Here is a 10,032-nt window from a genome sequence, read left to right as displayed (position 1 = left end):
ACAAACACGTCTGAGGCATTGTTTACCCTGCAAAGGGTGGATTCTCATATAGCCTCAGAATTAATGTTAGTGAATCAAAGAGTAGATATGTTACAACATAACATAGAACAGATGATGGATGCCATACAAATGAGTTGTGTGGCATCAACCCCACATGTGTGCATTACTCCCATTAGGTATATTAACGATTCTTTCATTAAAAGTACAGATTTATCGAATTATCTGAAGGGGAACTGGTAGCAGGAGTTGGAAAGGTTGCAGACGAAGCTGCAGATACAGATCCTGNACCTTAATGGAACCAGAGTGAAACCAGTGACTCTTGGAGACTTCACCTCTTGGCTTACCTCTGCATTTTCTTATTTTAAGGAATGGGTGGGGGTAGTTTTATTTGGTGCTGCCATCTGCTGAGGGCTTGTGCTCATGCTCTTATTGGTTTGCAAGCTCAGAGCCTAGCAAACACGTGACAAGGTCGTCATTGCTCAAGCACTTGCGGCCATTGAACAAGGGGCCTCCCCCGACATCTGGCTATCTATGCTCCAGAATTAATCGGCATTTGAGTTTTTCATTTTTGGCTGGCCTCTTTTGTAGAGTTCGCCCTAGGTCATTTAGTAGTTACTGTCACATAGCACTGCGGTATCCAGGGACGGGAAACTTTCCTCATGTACAGATCAACCTAAGACACGGGGCCCGGTGGCGATAGGGTTAACCTATGACGGGAAAGGCTGTGACATTAGAGGAACAACCTAAGACAGGAGCCACAGCGGATGTACATAATTGCAAAGACCTAGTCCAGCCTCATTTTAATAAAACAAAAAGCGGGAGATGTGGAGAGCTGTGAGCAATTGCCATTACAAGATGGCGCTGGCTTCCGCTGTGCCTAACTGGTAAACATGAAATGTGTGCAGGTGCAAGAGTGAATTTGTGCCAAGTCACTGTCCATCCCGGGGCGTAGCAATGAGGCTATGGGCAAGCAACAAATCAGGTGTTGACACGCCACTCCAAGGTGTATATAAGCAGCACCATTTTCCGGGGTTCGGGGTCTTTCTCCTAATGAAGCAATAAAGCTTGCTGCAGAATAATCCGGTTGTCCGAGTGTGTTCTTGCTGGCGAGAAACTAGCTTGGGACAATTTTACTTTATAATTTACTATTTATTTTATTACTTTATTCACTGTTTCCATATTTTACCTCATAAATTTATATAATTTTCATATTTTTATCACAAATTTATATAATTGCTTTTGGGTATTTTTACTTTCTAGTCTCTCTCTCAGCTTCTTCCACTGGCACCCTTCTCAAAAACTTCATGCTCATACTTCTATGTCTTACTTTGGTTTGTGTCCCACTGAATTTAGAGTTATTTTCTAAAACATGGTTGGGAAATTGTTTGGTGGAACAAGGATAATTTTTCTGTGGCTGTGTCATATTATAATGTGTCTAAAATTCATATAGAATTTAGTGGAAAAGAGAATACAGACAAGTAAAATAAATTGTTGTACTTAGTTTCTTACAAGATTTTAACCTACAAGTGACTTTGAGTACACCTATATTTATTTCATTACCATTTGCTGAGCCAGAACAACCTATGAAAAGCAATGCAGAGGAGAGGAGTTTTGTTTAAGCTCTCAATTCCAGGTGTCACTACATCAATGCAGGGAAATCACAGTGGCAGGAGACTATGACATCTGGTCACATCATATTCAAAGTAAAGAGCATAGAAAGAATGAATGCATAATTGCTTCTACTCAAAAGTGTTTTCTTCTTTTCCTTCAAACCAAGGTTCATGTGGCAGTTTGAATAAGAATGCCACTGGCCCAGGCTTATATATGTAAATGATTGTGGAGGGGCACTATTTGCTATTTGAAAGATTTAGGAGGTAGGGCCTAGATGGAGAAAGTATGGCCTTGTTAGAGGAATTGTATCAGTGAGGGTAGGATTTAAGATTTCAAAAGCCCATGCCAGGCCCAGTGTTTTGCACTTCCTGATACCTATTGATGGATCCTGATACAGAACTCTCAGATGTCAGGTCTACCTCCATGCTACCATGCTCCCTACCATGAGACTAATGAACTAATCCTCTAAAACTATAAGCAAATCTCAGTTAAAGTTTCTTTTAAAAGAGATATTGTGGTTATTGTGTCTCTTCACTGTACTAGAACACTGACTAAGGCATCACAGGACATAAAATGATGTCATCACTACACATAAAGTTAGGTCAAGGAGTAGGGGTAACTCAAGAAGCAGTTGCAATAATGGAGACCTCTGGACCAATGTGAGGTGTTGTGTGTGTGCGCCTGTGCAGCTTATTTTTCTGTTTTCTAAGTTTGGGTTATAAAAACATCAGGAAATGTCTTGTTACATTTTGAATAACAAAGCCCCACTTTAGGATTATATGCATGAATGCTTGTGGAATAGAACTATGTGAAGGGATTAGGCGGTATGGCATTGTTGAAGTAGGTGTGGCCTTGTGAAAGGAAGTGTGTCACTGGGGGTGAAATTTGCTGTTTCTAAAGTCCATGCTATAATGTCACAAATACAGTCATAAATAATTTTATTTGCAATAGGTTGTTCATACATTTTTAGTCTAAAACTAAAAGAATATTGCTAATGTTTTGAGGTTTTACATCACTTTTAGAAACTGGTAAATTATTCAAAAGTAACTTTTGTTTATATATATGCTTAAGTGAAAAACAACCAGAAGGCTGATGCTTCTACCACTTCATATGTGCATGTGTATCAAAAATTGTCTACCTTCTTTGTCATGGAAGCTTGCTTTTTAGAACTCAATATAGTAGTTTAAGGCAAACTGAATTATGACAAACTCATCCTAGGTGATTCTGTGCCATGATGAATTTTAAAGAAATACTCTAAAAAGTGTTATTTCTAAGCAAGATCCACATACACTTATTTTTTTAATAAAATAACTCAACTAAAAATAAGAAGTTAATAATCCTCAAATAATTATAATTTCTAACATTTTTCTTAAATATTGTTTGTAAAAAGTAAGTTGAAATGTTCAATGTCATTCAGAATATAAAACTAGCATCTTTCACAATATCAGATTACTTGCTTTCAGATGTAAGAAATAATTGTGGGAAAATTATTCCCTTTAAAGTATTGTTTTCAATTTTTATTTTAGGAAATAAGTTTTGCCATGAACTAACAAAGATGATTTGAAAATACTCTTTGTGAAATGTCTTTATAGTATTTTTCAAGAACCTTTGCATATTTGATGGTGTTTTTTAACTTGCATTACTTTACCGTTTGCAGTTAATATACATGTTCTGTATAACATTTAAGTTTCTTTATTTTTATATTTTTCTTGTTATTAGTTTAAAGAACAAAATGTTTTCAGTCCTTAAAATGTGGAAAGATTATGGTTAGTTATTTTTATATTTCCTTTTATTAAATACTGTGTACAGCCTTGAAACCTTCAGTGTTTGCATCAAAACATGGAACAATGTATTTTCTGCTTATTGTAAATCAAGTAAGGTTGTTACAATAAAAACCAAATAAAGAAAAAAATAAGATGAATTCCCCTGTTTGAATGTTCACAAGCCAATCCAATTCAAAAATTCCTGATTGAGAAAATCTCTAGATTCTAGCTTACATCCAGTTGACAGCTAAAACTAATGACCAAAATGGTTGACCTTAATGTCACAGTTAGAAGCCTGGCTGAATGCTTGATGACATTTCCTACTGTACATTAAATTAAAAGGTATTGTTAGTGCCTCTAAACTGAAATTTACTTAAACTAACATTGGTTGTTGAATAAGTTAATATATCAGTAGAAAAAGTCTTTAACCACATGTCTGGGTAAAATAGTATGAAGAGTACATAATAATTTTTACTTAATAATTTTATCACTTAATATATTAGTATTAGATAAGCTATCCCAATTACAATTTTGTATTTACTAGTGAACTCTTGCAAAATTATTTTATGTAAACATATGTATTCATTTGAAAGGCAATATAAATTATTTTGTGATACATGAGTTCCTAGTAATAGGAACCTGAAGAACTAATACTATAGAAAGAAGATAACTAAATGTATATGATAGCTAAAGGTCCCACAAAAATAATGCCCTTTTACCTTTCATGTTTTTAATTGAAACCCTCATAAAGTTTTTTATTTAGAATGTACCAGGTGTCCAGAAATAATAGTAGAATTACAAAGCACAAACACACACACACACACACACTTGGTCATTTTTATCCAGCATCTGCAGAATACAGTGAAATTAAGCAACCACATTAATTAGATTGGCATAATAATACAATTTTTTAAAAATTACATAGGATAACTTTGAAAGTATTCTATCTTTATGCTTAGTACAATTTTATATGTATAATTGTAGAAACAAGACCCTAATAAAGTGATTAGTAGCTGATAATTATTAAATGTTTGTAATTATTTTATTGGGTCTTGATAATGCCCTGTTTGTTAGCATAAGGAAAGGTAAACTTATTTTAGAGATCATCCTAATTCTAGAGATTCTCTTTGTCCTAGAATACCAGTGCTGCTCTAAGTCTTTCCCAATAATACTAGGCTGTTCTGAGCACTTCTACAGTGAATTCTCTTTATCTTATTCCCTTCTTTCAAAATACTGATGCCAGTTTAGAATACTAGATGATGGAACAGAGATGAAGAGAGTAAGTATCCTTGAAATCTGTGCTGTCCTCACCAGACTATGAGTGAATGAATATGACAGTTTTTCCATGTTGATGCTCAGCAACTTGACTATTAGAAAAATGATAGGAACTCAATAGGTAAGTCTATCTGCTTGACAATTTACAATGTATTTGACATTGTACATATTAAGGACACAATTTCACATAGGTTAATTTCTACATGAGAAGAAATAAAAATTCTCAATTTTCTGAAATAGATTTGCAAAGAATATTAAAGTAGAAGTTTTGTTTTCCATGGATTAGATTTTTTTAAACTACATATTGTTTTAATCTCTTAATTATATCACCTCCTATGCTTTTCAATTTTTCAACATCGTTCATTGTTCCCTTTTGCTCTTACTGGTTCTTAAAGTTTTGCCTCAAAGTCATGTCCTGATAGTTGTCATTTCTGGATAGAAAATGTGTATTTCAACATCTCATTTATTTCCTTGAAAGTTATATATGAGTTATATGTGTATATAACCACAAAACCTAGTTACAATACTTACTATATATTTAACTAATGGTAATTTCATTTCTACATGAGAAAAGCCTTTGTCACTGTATTTTTGCAGCTTGACAGATGGCTCAGAAAACAACAAAAATTAATGCAGGGATAAACCAATAGATATATAGGTTATGAACAATGAACTATCTTACACAAAAATCAACAAAATACATATGATCATGAAAAACTGATAAGGTAAATAAAATCACATAGGATTATAACAGTTTCTACAATTTATTTCTGATATAATTTTATTTGATGGCAGAAAATCAATTACTGATAAATTACTGATAATAAGCAATACATAAGTGATACAGAATAAAATGATATAGTAAATATATACATCCATCCCTAAGTTATAATCACTCTTTAAACTCATTTTAGTCTAGATATTGCTGATTCATTATGAAAGCCTACTATTCCTAAAAAGAGAGTTTATCATTTCAACTTTAACAAAATCTTTTAAAGTAGGTAAATATAGTTTATGTGATTGGCTTAAACATAAAAATAGTAATTTTCTATGTTTGAATATTTAATATACCACATTATGTTCAGATTCATTGTTTTCTATTTAGGGTTGCATTTTCAGAATATTAACTTGCATGTTTGAGAAAAGGTATATCAGAGGAGTTATAAGGAGTACCTTAAGGTGGGAGTGATTTTAAAATAATTTATAAGCATCCATTTATGGAAGTATTTCACATTCTGTTCTTCCATGTCCATAGCAGAGTGGCAGATGAAGATGCTTTCTGAATGATGAATCTTATCAAGCTCACTTTTGTGGCATTTTCTCTTTCTCTTCAATAATTTTTAATATAATGGAATAAAAATAGTGTAATAGTAATGGCCATTTGGAGTAAAAAAAAAATTGGATCATACCCTTTTGTAGTTTTTTTTTTTAAATCCTAACAATAAGTAGGCTCATATCACACATCAGAGACTCTATGGATTTAACCCCATAATAGAACTACACAGAAAGAACAGAGGCAAAAAAGTCGGTTTATCAGAACTACAAAAATTAAGAAGAAATACAAGGGTCACAGTTTATTGAAATCCTTTTTTTTTCTTTCTCTCTCTCCTTTCTTTGTCCTGTTCCTAGGAGAGTCCATTTTCTTACCTTTCTTTCTCATTTCTTTCCTTCTAATCATTCACTCACTTCCTCATTTTTTTCTCCTCCTCTTTCCTCATCTCCCTATCTCTTCTCTTTCTTTCTATTTCTCAATGTCTCTCTATTAATAAATGTTCTTCTTTTACCAGATAATGCTCTGTAGAAAAAGGTAATACCTTGAGAGTTGAAAAAGATGCAGTATTGTATCAATGAAACTAAGGCAGAAATCATGTACATGTCATATATTTCAGTCAGTCCCTTAGAACTCAAAGTAATTTAAATTTCTGAATGAAATTCTTAATAACAACATTCAACAGAAACCCACAAAATAGGCAAACTTTTTGAAATGTTGTAATACTTTTAACATTTACACAGCAATAATTTAATTTTCTCCTGTTACATTTTTATTCAGCTACCTCCAAGCTGAATCATGTATCTTACCATTACAAAGAAGAAAATATACAGTATTGAAAATTAAGAGGATAAGTTGTAGCTTTGATTCAAAGTTTTTCTGTGCTTAAGATGATAAAGAAAATATAAATTGGCAGATTAATGAGATGGCCTAGGTTTAGAAATTCCTATCATAAAATAGTTAGATGGTGACTTATACCACTAAAGATGAACATGAAACTGAATGTCATTAGGAAAAATGGAGCAGCTTCTGGTGTTATAAGCCTGTATCTCTAGGTATATTGTGGGCCGAGGAAGGAGAATTGTAAATATAATGCTTTCATGGGCTATAGAGCAATACCAGGTCTGCTTTTATAAGTTCTATAAAAAAATTATACTTTGTCTCAAAATATAAACTAAAAAGTAAGCTGAGGATGTGTAAATGTTAGAGTAAAAATTCTAACTTGATTGAAGCCCTATATTCAAATCCTCAGTACTAATAAGTAAATGAATAAACAAACAAATAAATACATAAATACATAAATAAAATAAATAAGATACAGTATTTGAGTAGCTGTTATCACAAAAGGGAACATTGGAACATCTGAGGAAATCAACTAAATTCAGGAGAAGTTGCATCAGAGTAAAGAGGTCTCACATCTCACGGAGGTACAGTTAGACAAAAGCAGAAATTCACATAAATCATTATGAACTGCACTTGGAATTTGAAAGAACTTAAGTGATAGGATGATATGCAGATGAAGACATTTCCTATGTGCCACTGCTGCTTGTCCCCCCCACCCCCCGGGGAGATGTGACCAAACACATATTTACTTTAGTTTAGTTTAGGCACTAACAACACACCAGATATGCAATTATATCCAAGGATTTCTTGGAGAACAACCAATGAGTATGCTGTAGTCACTTACAGGGCCATGGGTGAGGAGACCTAAAGAACAGGCAACTCAGGAACACTTTCATCACTGAAAACCCTCATTAGCATGAGAACTCTCACAGGCACTGCAGCACTGACTCTCCCTCAAAACTTTTAAGTCAGGCCACTGAAGACACTCCATTCTTCCAGAAACACCACTGAATACATGACTTCAGCAAGGGTCTTTGTGAATCATGAAAGTATTTTTGAGCCTCTTGAGACTTTTGAGCCTCTGTCTAGAGGGAATATTTAATTTGCAGAAAGCTACCACATAGCAATTTATCCTTTCTTCCTGTAACATTCTTTCTGCCCCTGATCCCTCCCCCCCTTTTTTTTTTGTTATGTTCCCAGAGCCATGGAGGGGAGGGTGATTTATATGCCTAAGTATTTTTTACCTTATATAGCAGAGTATAAAAAAGAGCAAAAATTACTCTCATCTATTTGACTGTTTATTAGCCTCCACAGGAAATTCTACCCCCTGGAAAATAAAAAAGGATTTTTCTTATTTTGATAGAGTGGTTAACAGCAGTTGCAATCTAAGGGTATAAACAAGTTTTTAAAAGGAAATATGACAGGCATATGACATCTATTAAAGAAAATAGCAGTGGTCTCTCCACCAAAGCCTATGACCCTTATCCCCCAAAGTCATGTATTACACTTACTCCATTAAAGATGAGCTCTTAACATAACAAGAGGTCTTAAATTCAGTTGGAAAGCACTTTGATTCTCCCACACAATTCTTGTCCCATAATTATACCAGTGGAGGCATTGGGCTCTTATATTAGCAATATTACATCCAAAGCCCACACCTTAACAAAGCTCTTGTTGACAGCCCTCAGATCCCTGTATAGAGCCTTCCAGCAGTACAAAATCCAACTAGCAGTGTGTGCCCTGGGAGGAGTTTATTTCCAGCTCGGTCTCAGCCTGAATTCTCTTATGGCCTATAACTAAAGTATGTGTTGTGTACTGCTACTTAGCAATCAAGGCTTACCATCTTATACTACTACTACTACTACTACTACTACTACTACTACTACTACTACTACTACTACTACTACTGCTGCTGCCTATAATCAACAAAATCACCAGTAGTATTTGGGTGTTGGAGAACTTAGAACTCTCCTTGGATAAAAATTCAAAAAGAGTAAAATGAAAATAAACCCTAGAATACTATGGTTGCCAAGTATGTAATTTTCCACCTATTCTAGGTACCTTCTTTTTCAAATGTTCTATTTGATTTTATTCATAATGAATCCATCCTCACTGATGTGACATTAATTAATGAACCAGACTATAGGAAGCTTTTATGTCTTTTTTCCCATTAATATATTTATTCACTTTACTTTACAATCACTGCCCCCTCCCGACCTCTGTCCCAGAGTCCCACCTACACCCCCACTCCCCTTCTCTTCAGAGAAGTTGGAGACCTCACCTTGGTATCCCCCCACTATGGCATATCACTCCTCTGCAGGACTAGGCACATCCTATTTCACGGAGGCCAGACAAGGCAACCTAGTTTGGGGAAGTTACTCCACAGACAGGAAACAGCTTTAAGGACAGTTTCTGTTCCAGTTTGTTGTGGAACTCACATGAAGATCTGAAGACAAAGCTGCACATCTGTGAGCACTAAGGGGCTAGGTTCAGACCATGTATATCCTTTGGTTGGTGGTTCAGTCTCAGAAAGCCACCAGGTATCTAGGATATTTGAGTCTATTGGTCTTCCTGTGGAGTTGCTATGCCTTTGAGTCCTTCCCTCAACTCTGCCATAAGAGTCCTCAAGCTCTGTCCAATGTTTGGCAGTGGGTCTCTAAATCAGTTTTAATCAGCTTCTGGGTAGAACCTCTCAGAGGACAGTTATGCTAGGCTCCCGTCTTTAAGTATAACATAGTAGTGTCAGAAATTGGTGCTTAGTCATGGGATTGGTCTCACATTGTGTTGGTTATTGGTTGGCCATTCTCTCAGTCTCTGCTTCATCTTTGTCCCTATATTTCTTGTAGACAGGACGAGTTTTGGGTCAAAAACTTTGTGTCCAAACACTACACTGAGGGTCCTGCTTGGCTACAGGCAATGGAAAGTTTCCATATCACCACTGCTATGAGTTTCAGCTAAAGTCACACCCATAGACTCTCTCAATCGTAGGTCTAAAGATGCCTCCAACCCCACCCCCTGCCAGCTGTAGATATATTCTCCTGTTCCTTTCTCCAGTCTCTCCCCATACCTGATTTTGAAGCTTCCATTCCCCTCAGTATGTCCTCTCCCACCCAGTTCACTCCCTCCATCTGCCTCCTATGACTATTTTATTCTCTCTTCTAAATGATATTTAAGCATTCTGGTTCAGACCATCCTTCTTATTTAGTTTCTTTGGGTCTGTGGAGCATAGCATAGTTATCCTGGCTAATATTCACTTATAAGTGAGTACAT

Source organism: Mus caroli, chromosome X (assembly GCF_900094665.2).
Source record: "Mus caroli chromosome X, CAROLI_EIJ_v1.1, whole genome shotgun sequence".
In the NCBI taxonomy this organism is placed as follows: Eukaryota; Metazoa; Chordata; class Mammalia; order Rodentia; family Muridae; genus Mus; species Mus caroli.
The sequence above is the reverse complement of the archived record's forward strand: the minus strand, read 5'-3'. Positions refer to the sequence as shown.